This window comes from Coregonus clupeaformis, chromosome 14 (assembly GCF_020615455.1).
Source record: "Coregonus clupeaformis isolate EN_2021a chromosome 14, ASM2061545v1, whole genome shotgun sequence".
In the NCBI taxonomy this organism is placed as follows: Eukaryota; Metazoa; Chordata; class Actinopteri; order Salmoniformes; family Salmonidae; genus Coregonus; species Coregonus clupeaformis.
The window spans coordinates 37,784,187-37,812,137 of NC_059205.1; the positions used below are offsets into that span (position 1 = coordinate 37,784,187).

At 40.0% G+C, this 27,951-nt stretch overlaps 1 pseudogene; it reads left to right on the top strand.

The window, feature by feature from the left end:
• The first annotated feature begins 528 nt into the window (after positions 1-528).
• LOC121581304 lies at positions 529-17,870 on the top strand (annotated as a pseudogene).
• Positions 17,871-27,951: the final 10,081 nt, after the last annotated feature.

Below are 27,951 nucleotides of genomic sequence, written 5' to 3' on the forward strand. Positions count from 1 at the left end.
ACGCGTTGTAGTGCCTTGTATACAAGTAATGCTCTTCTTAGATGAGAATCTAGATTACCAACATTCCAAGAGTTACACATTGTTTTACTCAGACAAAGGAATCTGTATCAAGAAAGAAACGCCCCGCTATATTTATTAAACATGCATTATCACAAAGCAATAACAATTATTTTGCTGTCATATGAACTCAGTTGCCAGTTTGAATAGAATAATAAAATGGTGTCCTCAGACCAAAAAAAAGAGAAAGATTCACAACACTTCAGAGTACTGTATACAGGTTGAGTAGCACACACAAACATATTTTGAGCCAAATCATTAGACACAAAAGGACAACAAAGGACCAAATAGACAATAATGAATTGATGTGGTGGCTAGTGATTGAAAACCCTTGTGTCATAATACGCCGGACACCACACCTAGTCCCTCCAGGGGGTTATATAATCAACAGAACCATGCCAGGTGCATCTCATGGATGAGCAGATACAGGACAAACATAGCTCCCAGAACTCAATCATATGTGGGCTCATTATGGATTACTTGCAGCTGCCTGGTAAGAGTCAAATGAGCATGATATCAATTATTTTGATGTGTCTCTATAGGGTTATGTCAATTGTGTCATAATTACATATTTTGCATACTATATGTGCATATGTTAATTTGTTCTGCACATTTTTTCAGGTTTCTCATTTATGATATCAATGAGCAAGACAATTTATTTGTAGCATATCCATCTACTTGCACAACATTTTGGACTCATTTTGATCTTGTTGTGAACTCTGTATTTGCTTGACATTGTTGAGTCGAGATGAAGAACAAGTCAGACTACTAAGTTGGTTTAATGTGTTCCAATTACTTGTGTTTTCTTTGTATAACTGCAGACACACTATCGTCCCTCCAGGCCGGTCTCACCATCTCTTTGCAGTCTGCTTATTTCTCTGATCTGGCCCTTGGTTACATTATGATCCTTCAAACGGGCAGACTGGGTTACACACAAAACTTTGCTCATGATGACATTGCCTGAGTCTACTGTTGCTTACATGGTTTCAATAGATGAATATACAGGTAACATTAGAAACTTATGCGGATTACAATAAATTACTATTATGCTTCTTCCCACCCTGCCCTCATGCCCCACTTGACTACTACACTTTCCTTCAATCTTCAATCTTCAGTCTCCAGTCTTTACTTTACAGGCCTTTGCATGAATTTAAATCTAAAAATTCTAAGAATTCCTCATGACAATATAGACATGTCAATATTGGATCATCATGCACTCTGGGTTTATTTGTTACAGAAAGCATCATAGCAAATACTAAACCAGGTGGGCAGGTTTTGGCAGAGAGTAAACAGAGAAGCTCCTCTGACAATATCAATGCTCCACAGACAAGTGATAACACCTACAGTGCCTTCAGAAAGTATTCATATCCCTTGAATTATTCCACATTTTGTTGTTTTACACCTGAATTCAAAATGGATTAAATATATGTATTTTTCTCACCCATCTACTGTCACGATCGTCGTAATGAGTGGACCAAGGCGCAGCATGAAATGCGTACATCTTTTATTGAGTACTATTAACAATAACAAAACAACAAAACGAAACGTGAAGTCCTCGGTCATAAACACAAACCTACACGGAACAAGATCCCACAAAAGACAAGTGCACAACATGCTGCCTAAGTATGGTTCCCAATCAGAGACAACGAGCCACAGCTGTCTCTAATTGGGAACCACCCCGGCCAACATAGAAACACATAAACTAGAACAAGAACATAGAAAACGAAACATAGAACCTAACACCCAGAAACTAACACATAGAAACTAACACCCTGGCTCAACATATAAAAGTCCCCAGAGCCAGGGCGTGACAGTACCCCCCAAAGGCGCGGACTGCGACCGTGCCAACTAAACCCAACAGGGGAGGGGCCGGGTGGGTATTCCGCCTCGGAGGCGGATCCGGCTCCGGGCGTGACCACCACCCTCTAACTAACCCCCCGTAGCGCCCCTGGTCTGGTCCCGCTGGCTGGAGCTGGACTGGACATCGGTGGAGCGGATTGCTTAGGCTCCGGTGTGGAGCAGCTGACCGGTACCTGACCAGGCACCGGTGAAACAGGCACGGGCTGTGCCGGACTGACGACGCGCACCACAGGCTTGGTGCGGGGAGCAGGCATGGGCCGGACCGGGCTGACGACGCGCACCACTGGCTTGGTGCGGGGAGCAGGAACGGACCGGGCTGACGACGCGCACCACTGGCTTGGTGCGGGGAGCAGGAACGGGCCGGAACGGGCTGGCGACGCGCACCACTGGCTTGGTGCGGGGAGCAGGAACGGGCCAGACCGGGCTGACGACGCGCACCACTGGCTTGGTGCGGGGAGCAGGAACAGGCCGGACCGGGCTGGCGACGCGCACCACTGGCTTGGTGCGGGGAGCAGGAACAGGCCGGACTGGGCTGGCGACGCGCACCACTGGCTTGGTGCGGGGAGCAGGAACAGGCCGGACCGGGCTGGCGACGCGCACCACAGGCTTGGTGCGAGGGGCAGGAACAGGCCGGGCCGGGCTGGCGACGCGCACCATGGCTCTAAGTATTCACACCCCAATACATGATAGAATCACCTTTTGCAGCGATTACAGCTGTGAGTCTCCAAGAGCTTTGCACACCTTAATTGTACAATATTTGCAAATTATTCTTTTTAAAATTCTTCAAGCTCTGTGAAGTTGGTTGTTGATCATTGAAAGACAATTATTTTTAAGTCTTGCCATAGATTTTAAAGCCGATTTAAGTCAAAACTGTAACTAGACCACTCAGGAAAATCCAATGTTGTCTTGGTAAGCAACTCCAGTGTATATTTGGCCTTGTGTTTTAGGTTATTGTCCTGCTGAAAGGTGAATTTGTCTCCCAGTGTCTGTTGGAAAGCAGACTGAACCAGGTTTTCCTAGGTATGTTATGGGTATGCTTAGCTCTATTTTGTTTATTTGTGTCCTAAAAAACTCCCATGTCTTTGCCAATGACAAGCATACCCATAACATGATGCAGCCAACAACATGCTTGAAAATATGAAGAGTGGTATTCAGTGTTGTGTTGTGTTGGATTTGCCCAAAACATAACACTTTGTATTCAGGACATAAAGTTAATTTCTTTGCCACATTTTTCTTTAGTGCCTTATTGTAAACAGGATGCATGTTTTGGAATATTTTTGTTCTGTACAGGCTTAATTATTTTCACTCTGTGATTTAGGCTAGTATTGATTTGTATTTTGATTTGTTTAACACTTTTTTGGTTACTACATGATTCCATATGTGTTATTTCATAGTTTTGATGTCTTCAGTATTATTCTACAATGTAGAAAATAATCGAAAATAAAGAAAATCCCTTGAATGAGTAGGTGTGTCCAAACATTTGACCAGTAGTGTACATTAACTATGTTATGTGTAGTCTATGAGACCAGGCTGATCTACCAATAGGTGCCCTTCTTTGCAAGGCATTGGAAAACCTCCCTGGACTTTGTGGTTGAATCTGTGTTTAAAATTCACTGCTTGACTGAGGGGCATTATAGATAATTGTATGTGTGGGGTACAGAGATAAGGTAGTCATTCAACAATCATTTTAAACATGATTATTGCACACAGAGTGAGTCCATGCAATTTACTATGTGACTTGTTAAGCACATTTTTACTAATGAACTTATTTAGCTTTGCCATAACAAAGGGTTGAATAATTATTGACTTTTTAAAAATTAATTTCCAAAAAATTCTAAAAACAGTAGGCCAGTGACACAAAATCTCAATACAATTAAATTCAGGCTGTAACGCAAAAACATTTGGAAAAAGTCAAGGGGTGTGAATATTTTCTGAAGGCATTTTCTGACTCAAGGACTTCAGCTGGATCTACAGCAAACGTAAAGCCAGCCCAACAAAAGCTGCATTCTGAGGCTGATGAGAGCCATTGCTGCTAGCCTATTCATCAGTTATAATGCACTCAAGGTCTACGTCCCAAATGGCACCCTTTCCCTATATAGTGCACTACTATTTTCTACAAGTTATTTAAAATATGATGAAAAAAACATGACTATAAAGAATCCATTACAACAACAACAAAGGATTTAAGAAACAAACTTTCAAACGAAAGGAAACTTCTTGGCAGGGAAAAAAAGAATTTGAATAAATGTGGGTTTTGACACTCTTATGTAGGTGTCATAACCAGACATAAAGTAACACAATATACAGTACCAGTCAAAAGTTTGGACACACCTACTCATTTAAGAGTTTTTCTTTATTTTTACTATTTTCTACATTGTAGAATAATAGTGAAGAAATCAAAACTATGAAATAACACCTATGGAATCATGTAGCAACCAAAAAAGTGTTAAACATATTTTATATTTGAGATTCTTCAAATAGCCACCCTTTGCCATGATGACAGCTTTGCACACTCTTGGCATTCTCTCAACCAGCTTTTTCTTTGTCATTTAGCAGACGCTCTTATCCAGAGCGACTTACATTTAGTGAGTGCATACATTTTCATACTGGCCCCCCGTGGGAAACGAACCCACAACCCAGGCGTTGCAAGCGCCATGCTCTAACAACTGAGCTACAGGAATGCTTCACCTGGAATGCTTTTCCAACAGTCTTGAAGAAGTTCCCACATATGCTTAGCACTTGTTGGCTGATTTTCCTTCACTCTGCGGTCCGACTCATCCCAAACCATCTCAATTGGGTTGAGGTCGGGGGATTGTGGAGGCCAGGTCATCTGATGCAGCACTCCATCACTCTCCTTCTTGGTAAAATAGCCCTTACACATTCTGGAGGTGTGTTGGGCCATTGTCCTGTTGAAAAACTAATTATAGTCCCACTAAGCCCAAACCAGATGGGATGGCGTATCGCTGCAGAATGCTGTGGTAGCCATGCTGGTTAATTGTCACCAGCAAAGCACCCCCACACCATAACACCTCCTCCTCCATGCTTTACGGTGGGAACTACACATGCAGATCATCCGTTCACCCACACTGCGTCTCACAAAGACGCAGAGGTTGGAACCAAAAATCTCAAATTTGTACTCCAGACCAAAGGATACATTTCCACCGGTCTAATGTCCATTGCTTGTGTTCCTTGGCCCAAGCAGGTCTCTTCTTCTCATTGGTGTCCTTTAGTAGTGGTTTCTTTGCAGCAATTCGACCATGAAGGCCTGATTCACATAGTCCCCTCTGAACAGTTGATGTTGAGATGTGTCTGTGACTTGAACTCTGTGAAGCATTTATTTTGGCTGCAATTTTTGAGGCTGGTAACCCTACTGAACTTATCCTCTGCAGCAGAGGTAACTCTGGGTCTTCCATTCCTGTGGTGGTCCTCATGAGAGGCAGTTTCATCATAGCGCTTGATGGTTTTTGCGACTGCACTTGAAGAAACTTTCAAAGTTCTGCTGACTTTCATGTCTTAAAGAAACTGTCATTTATCTTTGCTTATTTGAGCTGTTCTTGCCATAGTATGGACTTGGTCTTTTACCAAATAGGGCTATCTTCTGTATACCCCCCACCTTGTCACAACAAAACTGATTGGCTCAAATACATTAATTCTGCAAATTGACTTTTAAGAAGGCACACCTGTTAATTGAAATGGATTCCAAGTGACTACCTCATGAAGCTGGTTGAGAGAATGCCAAGAGTGTGCAAAGCTGTCATCAAGGCAAAGGGTGGCTATTTGAAGAATCTCAAATATAAATTTATTTAAACATATTTTGATTTGTTTAACACTTTTTTGGTTACTACATGATTTCATATGTGTTATATCATAGTTTTGATGTCTTCACTATTATTCTACAATGTAAAAAAAAAATAAAAAATAAAGAAAAACCCTTGAATGTGAAGGTGTGTCCAAAGTTTTGACTGGAAGTGTATGTCACAATGGGTGTAAACATATATGTGTTATGACCATATTATGACAAGTTATTACAAGTTATTTCAGCTGTTATGACATATTACGACATGGTTATGACCGGGTCATACCGTGTTATGACACTGGATGTCAAGTAAAGTGTTACTGTGTTTTCTGTGCAGGGACAGTGTTAGCTACATTCTCACCTTACTATCAATCCTCCTCTTTCTACTAGATAAACAATGTAGCCGTTGGCAAACTTACACTGTGATACATTTATCCTTGTTACTTCCATTGAATTTGCTCATTTTGTCCTCCTAATATTGGCTATATTGTTTTGTTGTTATAAAGTTAAATGCAATTATAAGATCATGATAATCTCTTATTGAGATATCCATCTGTAATATGTATGTATTTACTCAGAAGGGACCATGTCCAATCTGTACAGTGTACTTCTGGCCAGATACCACTTATTCCCTGAAGTGAAGACAAAAGGCTTGACGGCTTTGCCCAGACTAATCCTCTTCACCTTAGCAAATGTACGCATTACTAGTATCCACTTTAGACCATGCTTATATTATCTATAAACATGTACTGACAAATACTTTTTCCCCCTCCCCTAGAGTCATTATTCAGTCAAGAAATCTGCAGCTGTCCTTGGTCTAGGGAGTGAAAATGGTGTGGTGGTGAAATGTGATGACCGGCGAGCAAGAAGGGCAGAGTGATTTGCATTTGTTGATCGTGAATGTTGACAATATCATCAGAGCTAGTTGAGTGATGCCGTTTTCTTTTTATTCAATGGGAAAGATGATCCCTGCAGAATTGAAATCCAGTATCATAACTGCCAAAGATCAGGTAATGGTTGAATGAGTCTACTCTTGCCAAACTGAGGGATAGAGTTTTTTTTAAATGGAATTTGCATATATTTTCAGCCAGGGAAGGATTTATTTAAATAAGAAAGAAACAGATACCCCCAAAAGAATTCGCTCAAATCAGAATTTCTGTTTTCAAGTCAACAACATTGTCTGGTGTATAAAATTAGCTACTAGAGCTCCAGTGCGTTGGCAGGGACTATTTGACAGGAACAGGTCAACACACTCATCATGATTCCTGTCATCTCTCTCTCTCTCTCTCTCTCTCTCTCTCTCTCTCTCTCTCTCTCTCTCTCTCTCTCTCTCTCTCTCTCTCTCTCTCTCTCTCTCTCTCTCTCTCTCTCTCTCTCCAGGGTTGTGTCCAATTCTACTTCAATGCCACGGCAGGCACCACTGTGTACATACTGAGCCTTTGATATTTTCAATGCCATCGTAGGCATCTGTGAGAGCCATGGACTATGGCTGCATGTTGATGTATTTACCTTACAGCATCTATCTATAAATCATTGTTTACTAGACACAGATTAAGCCTTATCCTGGACAAAAAATATAATTCAATTAGACATCCTTTTTAGTCCAGTACTAGACATAATTTGTGTCCGGGAAAGCGTTCCCATAAGATTTTGTTATCTTTACATATTTTATATCTTAGATATAAGATTCTATTTACAGACTCTCTTTATTTCTTAACAGGCAGCCTGGGGCGGAGGACTGTTGATGTCCAAGAGGAACTGCGTGAAACTAAAAGGGACTGAACCGTACAGTAACCAAAGAGAACAGAGACTTGAGGACAAAACATAATTTAATACTTTCACAGAAGATCATAGATGGCTGGATTTCACTGTACTGTATAGCCAGTGTCAATAACATGTACATGGAATTGACCCTCAAAAGCAAATGCCTTGATTTGTTCTTACATGCAGGTCTATTTTAATTTTTCTAAATTATAGAGCCTGGTCTGTGAAATGGAACCCTCATAAAATGATGGGTGCTCCGCTGCACTTCTCAGCCATACTGGTGAAGAAAAGGGTGAGTAGTCTATTGCTATGAATCTTAAAAAATCAATGGCCACTATTACATTTAATCCTGAACTACTGTTTTACAATTTGCACACGAGCACACCCACACACGAAATCATGGACACATACACACTCACTCACGCACACACACACACACACACACACACACACACACACACACACACACACACACACACACACACACACACACACACACACACACACACACACACACACACACACACACACACACACACACACACACACACACACACACACAAACACATACACCCAATGTAATAAGACTGCAATCAGATGTGTGCTGAATACCTCTTCCAAACTGACAATAACTATGACACCTATTATGACACCGGAGACAAGACCATTCAATGTGGAAGGCATGTTGATGTCTTCTAACGCTGGCTCATGTGGAAGGCCAAGGTATGTAACATACTCACATGGACTTTATTATTTTATTCATCAACTGGTAAATAACACACATTTGACACCCACCCTGACACATTTATATATTTTTATTTATTTTATTATTTACTGTGCATTTGGAAAGTATGCAGACCCCTTGACTTTTTCCACATTTTGTTATGTTACAGCCTTATTCTAAAATTGATTAAATATAATTTGTTTCTCATCAATCTACACACAATACCCCATAATGACATTACTTGAAATTTGTGCAAATTCATACAAAATAAAAAAAACTGAAATAACACATTTACATAAGTATTCAGACCCTTCACTCAGTACTTTGTTCAAGCACCTTTGGCAGAGATTACAGCCTCAAGTCTTCTTGGGTATGACGCTACAAGCTTGGCACACCTGTATTTGGGGAGTTTCTCCCATTCTTCTCAAGCTCTGTCAGGTTGGATGGGGAGTGTCGCTGGACAGCTATTTTCAGGTCTCTCCAGAGATGTTCGATCGGGTTCCAGTCCGGGCTCTGGCTAGGCCACTCAAGGACATTCAGAGACTTGTCCCGAAGCCACTCCTGCATTGTCTTAGCTGTGTGCTAAGTGGTTGTTGTCCTGTTGGAAGGTGAACCTTTGCCCCAGTCTGAGGTTCTGAGAGCTCTGGAGCAGGTTTCATCAAGGATCTCTCTGTACTTTACTCCATTCATCTTTCCCTCGATCCTTACTAGTCTCCCAGTCCTTGCCACTGAAAAACGTCCCCACAGCATGATGCTGACACCACCATGCTTCAACGTAGGGATGATGCCAGGTTTCCTCCAGACGTGATGCTTGGCATTCAGGCCAAAGAGTTCAATCTTGGTTTCATTAGACCAGATAATCTTGTTTTTTATGGTCTGAGAGTCCTTTAGGTGCCTTTTGGCAAACACCAAGTGAGCTGTTATGTGCCTTTTACTGAGGAGTGGCTTCCATCTGGCCACTCTACCATAAAGGCTTGATTGGTGGAGTGCTAAAGAGATGGTTGTCATTCTGGAAGGTTCTCTCATCTCCACAGAGGAACTCTGGAGCTCTGTCAGTGACCATCGGGTTCTTGGTCGCCTCCCTGAACAAGGTCCTTCTCCCCCGATTTCTCAGTTTGGCCGAGCGGCCAGCTCTAGGAAGAGTCTTGGTGGTTCCAAACTTCTTCCATTTAAGAATGATGGAGGCCACTGTGTTCTTGGGGACCTTCAATGCTCCAGAAATGTGTTGGTGCCCTTCCCCAGATCTGTGCCTCGACACAATCCTGTCTCATAGCTCTACGGAAAATTCATTCGACCTCTTGGCATGGTTTTTGCTCTGACATGCACTGTCAACTGTGGGACCTTATATAGACAAGTGTGTATCTTTCCAAATCATGTCCAATCAATTGAATTCACCACAGGTGGACTCCAATCAAGTTGTAGAAACATCTCAAGGATTATCAATGGAAACAGGATGCACCTTTCAATTCTGAGTCTCATAGCAAAGGGTCTAAATACTTATGTAAATAAGGTATTTCTGATTTTTATTTTAAAATACATTTGCAAAAATGTCTAAAAACCTGTTTTGGCTTCGTCATTATGGGGTATTGTGTGAAAGTTGGTTTCTAAGGTGGCACCAAAGATCAAAGCCAATATGATGGAGCATGGTTTGACCATGATTGGCTATCAGCCACTCAGAGACTAAGTGAACTTCTTCCGATGTCTTCTCCAACCCAGCCACACAGACAGAGGATGTGGACTACCTGTCGGAGGAGATTGCTCATCTTGGTCATGATATATACCTCTGGATTGAGAATAAGGATTGAGACCACTTTATGAATCAGATTGTGGCTCAGATCAACTGTAAACATTTAGAGGAAAATAGGTAATAACTGTCCGAAACCTAAATATACTGCATCTCTAGACGCACTAATTGTTCTCAAATGTTTTATTGTGTAAAACAGTCCTTTCTATAAAAATATATACATATTATTTGTATTCCAGGGTATCAGGAAAGTGTTATACTGAAGCCAGTTTATTTCTACATTCGTTTTATTAGTGTACAATATTATTGTAGCCTATATATCTAAGAGGACAATGAGCATTGTTTTATTTTTATATATAATTTCTCAAATGTCATATTTTCATACATTTCAAAATAGAAATGCTAAAAGTAGGCAACAGTTGATGCTGTTATTTGGTAATTGTATTAACTGAAGGGTTATTAAAGTGTTAACAGTTTTTCTAAATCGCGTGCAAATATATATATATATTTTTTAATGTTGTCGATTTTAAAGTCCACAAGACAGAACTCAATGGCCTTTTGCAAAACAGTTACGTGTTTTCAAAATGTAGTTGCTTTCTCAAAACTTAAATACAATCATCAAATACAGAAAATATTATACCATTAAAATTGAAAATACATTCATCAAAGAACATGACTGCCTGCAAAAAGATAAATGCAACCATACTTATCTCTTGAGTCCAAACAGACAAAACAGAATGTTAGTCTGTGTAAAAAAAAAAAATCCTAGCTTGCTACAGAAACTTAGTGTGCATGCTAACTCAACTGAGCTGCTAAAGTAATGTTCGCTACCGTAGTTAGCTAACTTTGCATACTGTATAGATAGTTAAGTGTTACAGGAGTGGGTCGCAGTTCCGGAGCGACCCACTAGGTGTCATCCTCCGACAACCATAGGCACCTCCTCACTCACAGTCGGGACTAATTATCTGCCTATTGGTGTCACCTGTGTCTATCTGATTCACCTGTGTATTTATGCCCTCACTTCCCTGTGTTCCCTTGCTCAGTTTTCTCTGCTAGTTCTTTAATGTCAAGCAGTACGTATCAGTGTCGGATCACGTGACGGAGTTACAGGTACTCGAGAAGTGTTCTCCCTGTGTCGTGTTTTTCCAGTCAGATTTAGTATTAAGTATTGTTTGCTGTCAGCCTGTTTTTTGGAGACCTATGTGCTCCTCATTTGTTTTCGTGAATAGTCCGTTATTTTTTATCCTGACTTTTGGACCACCAGTAAAGATCCTTGTTTCACCATCCTTGCCTATTGTCTATCCTGCACCGCACCTGGGTCACACCTCACACCAACCCTTACAGCTAAGTGAATGAAATATCACCAACTTGATAACTTCATATTAGCTAGTTAGCTAGCTATCTTGATGTATTTATCGTTGTAACTAAATGCATTTGTAGCTAGGTAATTAGCTAGCTAAAAACCATGTAAGAGGGTGAAAGGATTAGCTAGCAGTTCCAGCTCTCAGAGAATGGAGAGGAGGCTACTCTGGATAGAGCAGGTACCTTTGTGTGAGGACATTATAAAAATATTATCCAGTCCCTAGTGAGAAAAACTGAGGACAGAGAGATATAGCAACATAATATTCAGGGCTGTCTAATTTTAGTATAATGCAGCCCGTTTCTTTGTAATGTTTTCTGTCCTCAGATAGAGAGCCGTGAAACCCTTTCTGCAGATGAAGAGGTCCTAATGAATTTCCCAAGAGAATAAGGGTACATCCTTGTGTATGTGTACCTATGTGGGCAAATTTTGTGAACAAAAATACAGTTTAAAAGTCACATACAATGTATAAACCTATTACAACTGGAGCAGGCCAAACCTGCTGCATGTGCACCTTTCTGTTCCAGCCCAGCACTAACACACCTGATTCAATGTATCAAACCTAATTAATTAATAATCGAGTGTGCTATTGCTGGGCTGGAATGGAAGACTGCTCACCCAGTAGATCAGGGATCAGTGGAGTGAGGTTGGCCAACTCTGGTATTGACTTTTTTTTGTTCACCTGAAATTATGCTTTAGGAGTAATAGCCGACTTGTTACTAAAATGTCTAACCTCTACATATGAGTTAGCTTACTCATACACTTTGAAATGATATGAAATAGGGTTGATTCTTTGAAGTTAATTGTTTAAACTTGTTTTAATTGTTGATATGATGAGGATATGGGGCCATTTCATATGAGTGTGTAACTAGTTTAAAGTTAGTAGAGAGAAGTGGTTCTGGGTGACTCTAAGTCTGGGGTAGTAAATTCCACTCTGTCCAAGGAAGATAGTGGGGTTTATATTAGAATGATGTACGGAGGGAACGTCCTGCTTGGGGGTAAGAGGTCATGACATAGAAGGGGTAGTGCTCATTGACGATGGCCAGATGTGGTTGAAGAAATGTGTAACCAAGAGTATAAAAGATGTGAGATTTGTGTGTGTGGGCAGTTCAAATGACAAGGGGGCAAGGCTATGTCCGTTTGTTAGATGAACCCACGGGCTCGTGATCAAATAAATACTTGGTAAAATCTCCACAGAATGTCTAAGTAAATTCTTGCATCTTGAACTACTCAATACCAGAAACTCATCATAACAGATTGCCGTCTAAAAGAACAGGATGCAGTGTACAGCCGAACTAACAGGTAAGCAGACTTTCATTTTTTTGATTATGTCAAACTCTGCTTATCTGTGGTAAGAACGTTAAAATTCTATATTTTAAGAGGGGGAAGATGAGTTGTATTGAGTTATGGAATGAGATGTAAGGAGTTAATTAAATTTGACGATAATAGGGTGCTATTATTCTAAACAGGGTTTGGTCTGAGTAAAGGACCAAACACAAAACAGAAGTAGTACAGTAGGTTTTAACAACATTGGGTGTAGGCTCTTTTATTATGATAAGTTAGATTCGTGTCCTAAAGTAAGATAGATGGGTTATGTCAGTCCCGTGACGACAGGATAGACATTATTAGGTGCGAGGTTCAAGTCCTCAGCGGTAAACGTCTTTGGTAGACAAACGTAGAAAGATGCGAGGTTCAAGTCCTCAGTGATAAACGTCTTTGGTAGACGAACGTAGAAAGATGCGAGGTTCAGGTCCTCAACGATAACATCTTGGTAGACGAACGTAGAAAGGTGCGAGGTTCAAGTCCTCAGTGAGGTTAGGGATAAATGTTAAAATCCCTGCTAGAAGGTTACAATTAAAATAAGCCGTAATTCTTTACGGGAGTAAGAGCAATATAGAGGAGAAGTACAAATTAAGGAGGGTCAACCTTCTGAGAGATAGAGTGCTGTAGTAACAAGAGAATAAGGCGTGTGAAGTTGCTCCAAACAGGAAGGAGAGAGAGAAAGCAATAAGTCATACGACAGAAAGAACCAGAGCAGAGATAAGTAAACCTGTTGTATTAGAGCACCAAAAGTCTAAATAAGCAAACAAAATTTTAATAACATCAGGGTGGAGATTTTAATGTAAGTATTTAATTACTAATAATTGCATGAACTAATAGGAATAATGAATGGCCAGCTTAGTAGACCGATATCTGGAAAAACAGTCACCATTAAGAGTAAAGCAGAGCTTCATTTAACTCGAAGTGAGAGACAGGAAATGACGAAATTATTACAGGCAAATCCGCAGTTAGAATAAGTATTTTGTAAAAGTAATGTAAAGTTAAGTAATTGAATGGGACAACATGGGCTATCTTATGAACAAAGAGCAGAAGGTAATTTGAATCTGAAGGCTGCATAATAAGTTCTAAAAATGGATTTGATAATGTGATATAAGTTTTGATAAGTTACAATATATAACATAATTAATTCATAGAATATCAAGGAGAGGTATGGAGATTGTGAGGTTATTTTAGAGAGTAGTAGAAAGGTCTGTCTTTTCTGGACAGGCAGGGCAGTGTCCGGGAAATTACAGTCAATTTTTTTGGTTCCGCTGGTAAAATGTTTGAAGAAGTGATTTGTGTCGATTAAGAATGGTTAAAAAACACCACGAAGGGATTCTTTGATGTGAGTACCTAGAAGTTTCTAACATTCTATATGGAGTTGTGACGATGTTGAAATAGTAATGAGAAAATCATAATTAGAGTGCCATGTCTGTATTAAACTTGCTCACCCAAAACGTAGACGTACGTCATGGGTGGGAGAGTAATTAATATGGGTTTTCTAAGTTTGTACCGTTATGGGATCATGTGATAGGAATAAACTGACCATAAGTAATGTGGTTATAGACGTAATGTATAATATAGTACAATGCTAATGTAGGGTTTCCATTGAACTAATTATCAGGGTAGAGCTAACGTAGTGAGGGAACTTCATTTTGTATCAGAGGGTAAGATGACAAACCATTGTAATTGAGCTATTTGTGGAATTTATTTGTAATTTCAATGGCATAGAGTAAAATCTGTATTTATGAGTGTAATTCAACTGATGGTATGTGTTGCTTGAAAGGATACTACAGAGGATTTGGTTTGGTTATGTTGAATGGAAGATTTGTAGCGTGTTTTGGTTCAAATAGAAAGACTCACTTATTAAACAGGTATAGAGAGACGATTGCGTGGTAGTTATTTATTTTTGCCGTTGACTAAGGGTTTTTCTAGATTAAACGATTGAGAATGGTGGCGTAATGTCTATAAATGAATTGGATATTGATAATATGGATAAATTCAAGTGTTTGGTGTTACTTCTAGCCTACTTAGAAAGGATATTTACCTAGATCTGATGTATTCTAATAATGGAGGATTGATGATAAACTGAACCAAACATGACGTTACTACAGCAATTTTTGATGGTTAATGTTGTTAAGTTAGCTTTTAAACCCTATGATAGAGGTAAATGTAGAACGTTGTTTGAGAATGTTATTTTTTTTTTACTAGTAAAAATGGAAGAATGTCCATGTTTTTTGTCTGCGGGTGTTAACGTTTGGGGCTTGCTGAAACGTGAGAGCGCTGTAAGGGACATTATGGGTTATGTTAGGTGTACAAGGATCAATGGTTGCTGTGGAGAAGGATGTCATAGGGGGTTGAATGTTTGGTGTGAAAGGGCTAGCTAGTTAGTGGTGAGAACTAGTGACGTATAGAGTGGTAACTTGCTATGTGACGTGGAAGTAGTTGTTTAACGTGCTGTGCAAGGATCGCAGATTTTGTGGAGCGATGGGTAATGGTGTTTCGATGGTAAATGTTGTCGATATGTGTAGAGGGTCCCTGGTTCGAGCCCAGGAAGGGACAGAAAGCAAATCTTTTACATTGATACTATTGACCTAGATTATTAGATGAATTGATAACATTACGTGAAAGGAATTGTCTTACCAGCACATAGCGAATAGTATAACATAGTAATTACAGTTGCATATCGTGAATAGTTTTATTTGTTTTGACTATAACTTTACAATAATTTGTAATCTGTTGAGGTAACGTTATATGGAAAGTTAGCAATAGAGAATAATAGATATTGTAGAGGGTTTACAAAGTAAGTAAGTTAATTTGGTGATGAGACATGTTGAATTTATGTTGAATTGGATTGTTTAATAAGACTGGTATTAAAATAATTATTTATATTTGGGTGAATGAAAATATGTTATTAGGTAGTAGTGCTTTGTGGAGAAAATGTTCTAATAACATGATTTCGTAAAAGGGTGAAAGGAAGTAGTGATAGTTGGGCTATAATGACATATGTAGGAAGCATTGGGATGATATGAAGGACATATCTAGGTAGTTGAATATGGAACGTTATTTGTTATTTGATAATTGGTAATTATTATTATTAAATTCTATAGTTTGTTTAAACAACATTGACTTATGGAGACAGTTCATTACTTCTAAAAACGATAATCTGTTTATGGTATGTTGAACAATGGGAGATAGTTTTTACTATTAGGCTGATGGAGTAAATAAACATTTTTTGTAAGTTATGAAGTTAGTAAACAATAGGTTGTTATTGTAAAACATAAATGCAACAGGTTGCAATGATTAAATTACTAGAAATGGGTTATAGGTTTATATTAGAAGGTGTAGCGAACTTAATGAAACGTGATATTATCTCGTGTCTTATGAGTGGGATTTTATTTAATTTTTTCAGGATTGTTGGAAGTCTCCTATAGCATTATGTTAAGAGGAGAGTAGGAGACAACGTATCAAACAATTTTTAAATAGATGCCTGGGATAAAATATAATGTCTTACTTAAGCGGAGTACGTGATTGTATTGGCTAATGAATGAAATATGACATTTACAGGGGTGACAGGAACAATAGAAGGGGAAACAGATATTTCCTATGTTGTTGATCAAGTAAACAATAATGGATCATTTGATATGGGATCACATGGAGCAGATTTAGGGGTTCAATAATAATTGTGAGAATTAAAGAGGATATGATCTGAAGGGTAATCAATTAAACATAATCATTGTATACTCGAGGAATTTTGAGTGATTTTATATAATATTTTTATGGAGTAGTTATGAGGAATTAGATTGATACAAACGATTATTGATGAGATAGGACTGTGTATATCTGTATCATGTTTTGTGTGTACTTAGTATCTTTGGATTATTGATTGTAATTGAATGTTAACAAAATGTATAATTTCTCTTCCAGGAGAAAGGGGATTTCCTTATCTCATTGGAATGTTGCCCAGGGCTAGGGGGAGCCGTTTAGTGAAGTTAGGCAGTATTAGGTCGGAAAAGGAAGCTACCAAATTAAGTAAGGCCTGGCTATTTTTGTTTGTTGTTTTTCAATTGGGTTTTTCAAATAAAACACAACACACCTAGTATGATGTTTATAAAGGGTTGTTATTTTGATTTTAGGGGGGTTTCAACAGGTCAAAGGTGATAAGTCTTAAAGGAGCACACACAGTGAACTTTATGGAGTTTTATTCTTTATTTATTTTTTGACTGAGTTTTGGGTAAACACATGATTTCTTATGAGAAGAAATGTAATGATGACTTAATGTACACTTGGGATAAGTAACATTTATGAAATGTTTTGAATGTTTGCAATGTTTAGTATACTATAGGATGGAACATTTCATTGAATCATTTCAATGACCTCTGAACTCTGTTTTGACTTTCTAGTGTGACTTTATCACCCACACTGGTAATTCTAAAGACAATGAGAAGAGGACTTTAAGATAGTTTATTTTACCGAGTTGAGGGTAATTTATAATACTGAAAATTGTGAAGAAGTTTATAATGCTAGTCAATTGTAATAATCTTGGATTACTTTACGGGATAGAAGTAAGTTGAGGTATTATCAAATGTTGTCATTTTAATTCAGGCAATGTTGGTGTTTTGTTTTTGAAAGCATGAATCACGTTATGACTCATGTGTTCAGAAAAGGGGGTAGTAATGATGGTAAGAGGATTTATTGGTACATGTGCATATTGTAGTAAGAATATGAGCAGTAGTAATTAATGTGTTATGGGTTAGATTAAATGTTTTAGGTGAAAGTGTATTTGTGGTATAAGGTAGAATGTAGTGGAGGCATGTCTATGGAAACTAGTGAATATAACAAGATGCAAGAATGTGCACTTCTTAATAGAGGCTTTTCCTGACTGATTGATAAGTGGACTGTGTAAAGTAGCATACTGTGTCTCAACTAACAATGTTATGCAGACTTTCTTTCAAAAAGGTGAAGGCAACTCTGCCAACATAAAAGGAGAATCTGGGCATTTTCTGTGCATGGGTGACTATGTGGCAGTGGAGGACTATAGAAGTAAGAGCTGGACAGAATCTAGAAGGAGTGGTTAGTACTAGGTGTTGCTGGCTACCTCAATGGAGGGGACAGTAGAAGAGAGATTTGTGAATATATTTGTCCCACTGTAGGAGTGTTAAAATCAGAGGAGGAAGATGGAACTGCCACTGTGGAGCATTGTTTTTGTTTTTGTGTTTATGTCTGTGTTTCGTTGCAGCAGTGAATCTTGAATCCATATTGGTGCGATGCAAGAAGGATGCAACACAGAGTGATGTGAACAGAAAATGGGAAGTATATTAGAAATTGGTATTATGAATAATTGTTAAAACATAATATTTTGTCATATGGTCAATGTTTGTATGGATTTATTGGATTAGAAATGTAATCAATTAAACTGTTATGTTTGTCTTCTAGTGAGATAAATACAGATGGTGTCTTGATGCATGGCAGGGATAATTTGGACTAGCATGGTGTGAACCTAAATAAATAAAAGTAACAAAATGATGAACCGGCTGAAGATGAATATCAGAGGCGTTGAAGATGTTTTTGTAAAATACCACTTCTACATGCAACTGGTCTACAACAACCAATCGAAGATATCGAAGGATTATCGCATGTTTTTATATTGAAGGAGTGGGAAAGGAGTCCACCATTGAGTGAGAATGGAGAGATATATGTTCAAATGCAAAAAAAAATAATGATGTGGGCATAATGGTTGGCAAATGGACAAGACAGTGAGGTTGTGGAGTTGGTGGTGACTCGAATGAGACATTGTAGTGGTGACATTGTCATGGGCAAGTCATTTTGAAATGTGCAGAGGTCTGAAGAACATAATGAAGAGACGCCAGAAGATTAAAGTGCCGGGAGAAAGAGGGGTTGCTTAGCTGTGTTGATAATAAAATGTGATTTATCTAAATTTGCTAATTTGGGTAGTAGGTATATACACTGCTAAATTAATAGTATTAAGAATGCATTGAGATAATGATCTGTAGTTATTATCAGGATGAGGAAAGTCATAATAGAATTATGTATGTTTATAATGTATGTTAATATAAGTGTCAATTATGACAGTTGTAATGGGTGATAAAGTTGAGGGTTTAATTTTCATTGATAAGGATAAAGTGAATCAATAACAATTGTCATTTTCAATTTGGTTGAGTTAAGTAATTTGGTTGGTTATAATTTATAACATGAATGAGTGATTTAAGTGAATCATTAGTATGTATTAGTAAAATTATTTTCAAAATGAAAGATATTGATTGTTCAATTGAGAAATGTTTTATATAAATATTATGGGTTAAAACACTGATACATTATGGTAATGTCTTAGGATACACTTATATAATTTATTTTGAGTAGACATTGTTGAATCATACTGTTTGAAACATGGAAGTTAATGTGAGGATTGTGAATGAAATCATGAATATGTTGATTAATTGAGTTAACGTATTAGCATATTAGTCATTATATACATTTGAAGCATTGGGTGATATTGATATGGTTGTTTAGAGTGGTACATACAGTGGTGTGAAAAAGTGTTTGCCCCCTTCCTGATTTGTTATTTGTTTGCATGTTTGTCAATCTTAAATGTTTCAGATCATCAAACAAATGTAAATATTAGTCAAAAATAACACAAGTAAACACAAAATGCAGTTTTGAAATGAAGGTTGTTATTATTAAGGGAAAACAAAATCCAAACCTACATCGCCCTGTGTGAAAAAGTGTTTGCCCCCCCCTGTTATAACACAACTAAACTGTGGTTTATCATAACTGAGTTCAATTCCTCTAGCCACACCCAGGCCTGATTACTGCCACACCTGTTCTCAATCAAGTAATCACTTAAATAGGACCTGCCTGACAAAGTAAAGTAGACCAAAAGATCCTCAAAAGCTAGACATCATGCCGAGATCCAAAGAAATTCAGGAACAAATGAGAAAGAACGTAATTGAGATCCATCAGTCTGGAAAAGGTTATAAAACCATTTCTAAAGCTTTGGGACTGCAGCGAACCACAGTGAGAGCAATTATCCACAAATGGCGAAAACATTGAACAGTGGTGAACCTTCCCAGGAGTGGCCAGCCGACCAAAATTACCCCAAGAGCGCAGCGACGACTCATCCAAGAGGTCACAAAAGACCCCACAACAACATCCAAAGAGCTGCAGGCCTCACTTGCCTCAGTTAAGGTCAGTGTTCATGACTCCACCATAAGAAAGAGACTGGGCAAAAATGGCCTGCATGGCAGAGTTCCAAGACGAAAACCACTGCTGAGCAAAAATAACATTAAGGCTCGTCTCATTTTTGCCAGAAAACATCTTGATGATCCCCAAGACCTTTGGGAAAATAATCTGTGGACTGACGAGACAAAAGTTGAACTTTTTGGAAGGTGTGTGTCCCATTACATCTGGTGTAAAAGTAACACCGCATTTCAGAAAAAGAACATCATACCAACAGTAAAATATGGTGGTGGTAGTGTGATGGTCTGGGCCTGTTTAGCTGCTTCAGAACCTGGCAGACTTGCTGTGATAAATGGAACCATGAATTCTGCTGTCTACCAAAAAGTCCTGAAGAAGAATGTCCGGCCATCTGTTCGTGACCTCAAGCTGAAGTGAACTTGGGTTCTGCAGCAGGACAATGATCCAAAACACACCAGCAAGTCCACCTCTGAATGGCTGAAGAAAAACAAAATGAAGACTTTGGAGTGGCCTAGTCAAAGTTCTGACCTGAATCCTATTGAGATGCTGGGGCATGACCTTAAAAAGGCAGTTCATGCTCGAAAACCCTCCAATGTGGCTGAATTACAACAATTCTGAGTGGGCCAAAATTCCTCCACAGCGCTGTAAAAGACTAATTGCAAGTTATCGCAAACGCTTGATTGCAGTTGTTGCTGCTAAGGGTGGCCCAACCAGTTATTAGGTTGTAGGGGGCAATCACTTTTTCACACAGGGCCATGTGGGTTTCGATTTTGTTTTCCCTTAATAATAACAACCTTCATTTCAAAACTGCATTTTGTGTTTACTTGTGTTATCTTTGACTAATATTTAAATTTGTTTGATGATCTGAAACATTTAAGTGTGACAAACATGCAAACAAATAAGAAATCAGGAAGGGGGCAAACACTTTTCCACACCACTGTATCTACGTTGATAGGCAATTACTTAATTGGTTCCTATCATGGGGTTATGATATTTTTATATGATCTGATTTTGGTGGAATTCTTAAAGCATGAATAGTTTAGGGATGTAATGATTTAACAGGGAGTGAAAATAGAGTGTTATAATGTCCATCTATTTCAGGAATAATAGGAGAACAAAGTCGGAGTTGAACATTGTATCTTTTAACAATCATGGGTTTTTAAGCAATTGGGTCAGAGATGTTACTCATTAGATTATGTAAGGGATAATCACATAGAATTGGATGCTATTATAGTAGATAAAGAAGGAATGTATGTGATTATATGGGGGATACATGTTGGACATTAAGATTAGGAAGGTATTGGGAATTTAAATAAAGCTATGGGAAATATTAGAGACATATAGGAAGGTATTAGGAGTATGAATAGAGATGTATCAGTCAGTATAAATGCAAGGAGAGAAAGGATAAATTATTCATCTATATGTTATTCCAGGTTAGAGTACATTGATAATGTTGAATGAGGAATGTTAAATTGGAAATGGATAAAGTGGATTGAGGTTTACAGGATTAAAGATGTGGAAAGAAGACTATCTCAGTAGATCAGATAGCGCTCCAAGTGACCAGGGACAAGCTTGGGTTTCATCTGTATGAAGATGGATGAAGAAGATTGAAGTTATTTTATTTTGATATATTCATTTGAATATATTGTAATATCCATGTAACTTAGTAATGGTCATGGATCTTTGTATTTGTGGGGATGATGTCATGATGGTCACAATTTATTTCTATGGATGTTTTTCTTGGTAGCATGTCTAAGATGATGGGTCAGTTATCTAGCATAGTTAAGAATCTAATCATATATGTATACTACTGATGAACATTTGATTTTATGTGAGTTTTATGTGAAGCGTTGGGGGTTAAGTAATGTTATATTTAATGAATTGTTACTTACCATAGACATTTTTTTTTTTATGGGGCCATTTCATGAGTGTGTAACTAGTTTAAAGTTAGTAGAGAGAAGTGGTTCTGGGTGACTAAGTCTGGGGTAGTAAATTCCAATCTGTCCAAGGAAGATAGTGGGGTTTATATTAGAATGATGTACGGAGGGAACGTCCTGCTTGGGGGTAAGAGGTCATGACATAGAAGGGGTAGTGCTCATTGATGATGGCCAGATGTGGTTGAAGAAATGTGTAACCAAGAGTATAAAAGATGTGAGATTTGTGTGTGTGGGCAGTTCAACTGACAAGGGGGCAAGGCTATGTCCGTTTGTTAGATGAACCCACGGGCTCGTGATCAAATAAATACTTGATAAAATCTCCACAGAATGTCTAAGTAAATTATTGCATCTTGAACTTCTCAATACCAGAAAATCACCATAACATTTGTTAACTTACTATTATTCAAGATAAACTAGTGTTGATGTTGATTAATCACAGATCACAATCCTGCAATAAAGAGGGGAAGGGAATCTTTCTCTAATTTGTGTGTTCCTGTGTTGTATTTTCAAATGAACATTACCTTTTTGTTCAGTCAAAAGCTCTCCAATTAGTTTTATTTGATTGTCACCATTTTTTCAGGATATCAGCCATGTGAACCCATTTTGCAGCTGATAATAGCATGCAACACCAATGGAGCCATAGGCCTACAACAGTGGTTCCCAACTCCAGTCCTTGAGTACCCCCAACAGCACAAATTTTGTTGTAGCCCCGGATAAACATACCTGATTCAACTCATTTAGGGCCTGATGAGGGAATGTATGTGATTACGGGAGGTGGCGATGGGGAGAGGTTGTGTTTCTTTAAGAGGGAGGTAAGCTTGGCTTCTTCTTTATATGGTGTCGAGTAAAGCTTAAACCATGTATTTAGATTGTAGGTAGGTATTGTAGTTAGATATTGTAGGTAGTTTATCTAGGTAGTTATTGTAGGTAATTATTGTAGGTAAGTATTGTATTCGGCTGAGCCCGGTGAACCATGAGGCTAGCTAACCCACTACCTGGACCAATAAGGCTAGCTAGCTAGCGGGTAGCTTCTGGTAACTATTAGCAACTGTGGATAGTTGTTTCCAATGTTATTTCACGCTTAAGAGTACCTGTAATTATGCCAGCTAGCTACCTACCATTCAGCTGTTTTTCTAACCTCATTATCTGAAGCGTTAACATTAGGTAGTTAGTAGCTACTGTACTCGAAATGTAGCTAGCTTGTTGCTACCTGGATAGCTAACTAAACAATAGCTGGAACGACCTAGCTGTAATGTTTGGAGACGCTTTCTCTCCGTTGGGACAGACGCAAACTGGCTAAATCGATTCAGTAGCTAGCTTAACACTTAACTAGTTAACAGTAGCTACTAAGGGTAAGTTATAACCTACATTTATTTAAATTTTATTTTTACATACTGGTAACCATAGTCGTACAAAAGGAATTCAAGACATGGGTGACTAGTTAACGTTAGCTTGGCTCTCTCTGTGTGTTTCATACCATGGGAGGAGGGGTTGGTTCGTTGACAGAGAGCAATGGCTAGCTAATATGCTAACTATTCTAGCTAGCTAACTAACTGGCTGAATAAGTTGACAACGTACTCACTCAAACTGTATTGGTGCTAAACCGTGTTATTGGAAGCTAGCATGCTAGTTAGCTATGGCGTCATAGGATACGGTTCCCTGGGCGGTTTTCATGGAAGAATACTGTACCAAGTTAGCTAGCTGAATAAACTAAGTTAGAGTCTATTCCTAGAAAACATTGAACTGCTGTAGTTTACAACAATTATTATGTCTAAAGTGGAAGTTGGGAGAGTTATATTTGAGTGTTTCAGTGAAACGTAAGTGAGGGAGGCCCCGCTCTCTCGCTTTCCCAGATGTTTAGTCAATTTCATTCCGATCTCCTTTGCATTATTGTAGCCTTTTCTGTAGCCTGTCAACTATTTGTCTGTCTATCCCTGTTCTCTCCTCTCTGCACAAGCCATACAAACGCTTCACACTGCGTGGCTGCTGCCATTCTAATCTGGTGGTCCCTGCGCGCACGACCCATGTGGAGTTCCAGGTCTCCGGCAGCCTCTGGAACTGCCATTCTGCAGCCAACAAGGCAGAGTTCATCTCAGCCTATGCTACCCTCCAGTCCCTCGACTTCTTGGCGCTGACAGAAACATGGATTACCACAGAAAACACTGCTACTCCTACTGCTCTTTCCTCGTCTGATCATGTGTTCTCGCATACCCGAGAGCATCTGGTCAGCGCGGCGGTGGCACAAGAATCCTCATCTCTCCCAAGTGGACATTCTCTCTTTTCCCCCAGACCCATCTGTATATCTCCTCATTTGAATTCCATGCTGTCACAGTCACTAGCCCATTCAAGCTTAACATCCTTATCATTTATCGCCCTCCAGGTTCCCTTGGAGAGTTCATCAATGAGCTTGACGCCTTGATAAGTTCCTTTCCTGAGGATGGCTCACCCCTCACAGTTCTGGGTGACTTTCACCTCCCTATGTCTGCCTTTGACTCATTTCTCTCTGCCTCCCCCCCCCCCCCCCCCCACTCACAAGGCAGGCAATATGCTTTACCTCATCTTTACTAGATGCTGTTCTGTTCTTCTACTAATCTCACTGCAACTCCCCTCCAAGTCTCCGACCACTACTTTGTATCCTTTTCTCTCTCGCTCTCCTCCAACACTACTCACTCTGCCCCTACTCCGATGGTAATGTGCCGTCGCAACCTTCGCTCTCTCTCTCCCGCTACTCTCTCCTCTTCCATCCTATCATCTCTTCCCTCTGCTAAATCCTTCTCCCTCCGATCTCCTGATTCTGCCTCCTCAACCCTCCTCTCCTCCTTTTCTGCATCTTTTGATTCTCTATGTCCCCTATCCTCCCAGCCGGCTCGGTCCTCCCCTCCTGCTCCGTGGCTTGACGATTCACTGCGAGCTCACAGAACAGGGCTCCGGGCAGAGGAAAACTAGACTCCCTGCGGACCTGTCATCTTTTCACTCCCTCCTCTCTATATTCTCTTCCTCTGTTTCTGCTGCTAAAGCCACTTTCTACCACTCAAAATGTCAAGTCTCTGCCTCTAACCCTAGGAAGCTCTTTGCCACCTTCTCCTCCCTGCTGAATCCTCCTCCTCCTCCCCCTCCCTCCTCCCTCTCTGTGGATGACTTCGTCAACCATTTTGAAAAGAAGGTTGACGACATCCGCTCCTCATTTAGTAAGTCAAATGACACCGCTGGTCCTGCTCACACTGCCCTACCCTATGCTTTGACTTCTTTCTCCCCTCTCTCTCCAGATGAAATCTTGCAACTTGTGACGGCCGACCGCCCAACAACTTGCCCGCTTGACCCTATCACCTCCTCTCTTCTCCAGACCATTTCCGGAGACCTTCTCCCTTACCTCACCTCGCTCATCAACTCATCCTTGTCCGCTGGCCATGTCCCTTCCGTCTTCAAGAGAGCAAGAGTTGCACCCCTCCTCAAAAAACCTACACTTGATCCCTCCGATGTCAACAACTACAGACCAGTATCCCTTCTTTCTTTTCTCTCCAAAACTCTTGAGTGTGCCGTCTCTAGCCAACTCTCCTGCTATCTCTCACAGAATTACCTTCTTGATCCAAACCAGTCAGGTTTCAAGACTGGTCATTCAACTGAGACTGCTCTTCTCTGTGTCACGGAGTCTCTCCGCACTGCTAAAGCTAACTCTCTCTCCTCTGCTCTTATCCTTCTAGACCTATCTGCTGCCTTTTATACTGTGAACCATCAGATCCTCTTCTCCACCCTCTCTGAGTTGGGCATCTCCGGCGCTGCTCACTCTTGGATTGCGTCCTACCTGACAGGCCGCTCCTACCAGGTGGCGTGGCGAGAATCTGTCTCTGCACCATGTGCTCTCACCACTGGTGTCCCCCAGGGCTCAGTTCTAGGCCCTCTCCTATTCTCTCTATACACCAAGTCACTTGGCTCTGTCATATCCTCACATGGTCTCTCCTATCATTGCTACGAAGATGACACACAATTAATTTTCTACTTTCCCCCTTCTGATAACCAGGTGGCGAATCGCATCTCTGCATGTCTGGCAGACATATCAGTGTGGATGTCGGATCACCACCTCAAGCTGAACCTCAGCAAGACGGAGCTGCTCTTCCTCCCGGGGAAGGACTGCCTGCTCCATGATCTCGCCATCACGGATGACAACTCCATTGTGTCCTCCTCCCAGAGTGCAAAGAACCTTGGCGTGACCCTGGACAACACCCTGTCAGTCTCCGCTAACATCAAAGCGGTGACCCGATCCTGCTGGTTCATGCTCTACAACATTCGCAGAGTAAGACCCTACCTTACACAGAAAGCGGCACAGGTCCTAATCCAGGCACTTGTCATCTCCCGTCTGGATTACTGCAACTCACTGTTGGCTGGGCTCCCTGCCTGTGCCATTAAACCCCTACAACTTATCCAGAATGCTGCAGCCCGTCTGGTGTTCAACCTTCCCAAGTTCTCTCATGTCACCCCGCTCCTCCGCACACTCCACTGGCTTCCAGTTGAGGCTTGCATCTACTACAAGACCATGGTGCTTGCCTACGGAGCTGTGAGGGGAACGGCACATCCTTACCTTCAGGCTCTGATCAGACCCTACACCCAAACGAGGGCACTACGTTCATCCACCTCTGGCCTGCTAGCCGCGCTACCTCTATGGAAGCACAGTTCCCGCTCAGCCCAGTCAAAGCTACTCACTGCCCTGGCACCCCAATGGTGGAACAAGCTCCCCGATGACGCCAGGATAGCGGAGTCACTGACCACCTTCCGGAGACACTTGAAACCCTACTTCTTTAAGGAATACCTGGAATAGTTTAAAGTAATCCTTCTACCCCCCTCCCATAAAATAAGTTGAATGCACCAATTTGTAAGTCGCTCTGGATAAGAGCGTTTGCTAAATGACGTAAATGTAAATGTAATGATTGTTGACAAGTTGAATCAGGTGTGTTTGTCCGGTGCTACAATAAAACTGTACTGTTGGGGTTACTCGGGGACCGGAGTTAGGAACCACTGGCCTACAGCATGATGGCATTAGCCTTATGGACATTTGCAATGCACCCCTTGACATTGTGCATCTGAAGTAGAGAATAACTTAACTCACACATTGTTTACATTGTTCAGCTATATGTTCTCAATTTAAAAATGATACCAGTAGACAATGTATGAGGCTAATCATTATGCTAGATTTTGTGCATGCCTTGTGCTGACACAAAATTGTTTAGTGCAAATCCAACCCTTGTAATCTAGGTGGTGAAATGTCTGGACGCAGGAGATTATGGGATCCTTATCTTAAAACACACAACTACTACTACCAAGTTCAATGCCAGATACTTTTCTCCCAGATGGTCTGAGTGGCACTTGGAGGTGCCACTGTGATAATGAAGATGGTTTGCCTAAGACTACCACAAAAATTACATTGTCTATGCTAAATGTGTTTAAATTGTAAAAGAAAGACAATAGTTGGGCTATAAGAAATACGTTTTATTCAATGGGGCTAGGCAAAGCAGAGATAACTAAATACTTTTCATTTCACCCATACAACAATATAGCCTATTATTAAAGTACAGTGTGTTTATAATATAAACGATAGTCTTTTACAAGTTCTAAATTACATTATATATATTCATACAGTTTAAGGGGACCCTTTAGTCATGACGACAAGGTGAAGGTGCTCTCTACTTAAATGGCACAACAGAATCATTCAGATTGTCCAAAGCACAGCATATGACAACCATCTCGTATAACTGAGGGATGTCTCCTTTCATATCTGGAAAAGGACCAAGTAGAAGTAGAAACTGCTGCAACATTGCTGATCTTCATAGTGGGAATCCAATTGACATGGGTGTGTTGATGTAGGTCAGCTGGTGAACTTACATTACATAAACAAATGAGAAGCACACCTGATGTTAGAATATCACTTCTTCAGGTCACCTATACCATCAGGGCTCTTAAGTGTTTGGTTGTGTTTAATTCAAGTGTTTTATTGTGAAATAAAGATGTAATATATTGTTGGGCTGGATCAACCAATAGTCAACACATTAGGTTGTCATATCCCATTGAGGCCTTTGTCCTATGCTGTAATGTCCATAAATGTTCCCTCCTCTTATGAATAAAGTTATCAAATTATCATTGGGTTATTACCATTGGAGTTTTTTGGTACAATAATGTCCTCCA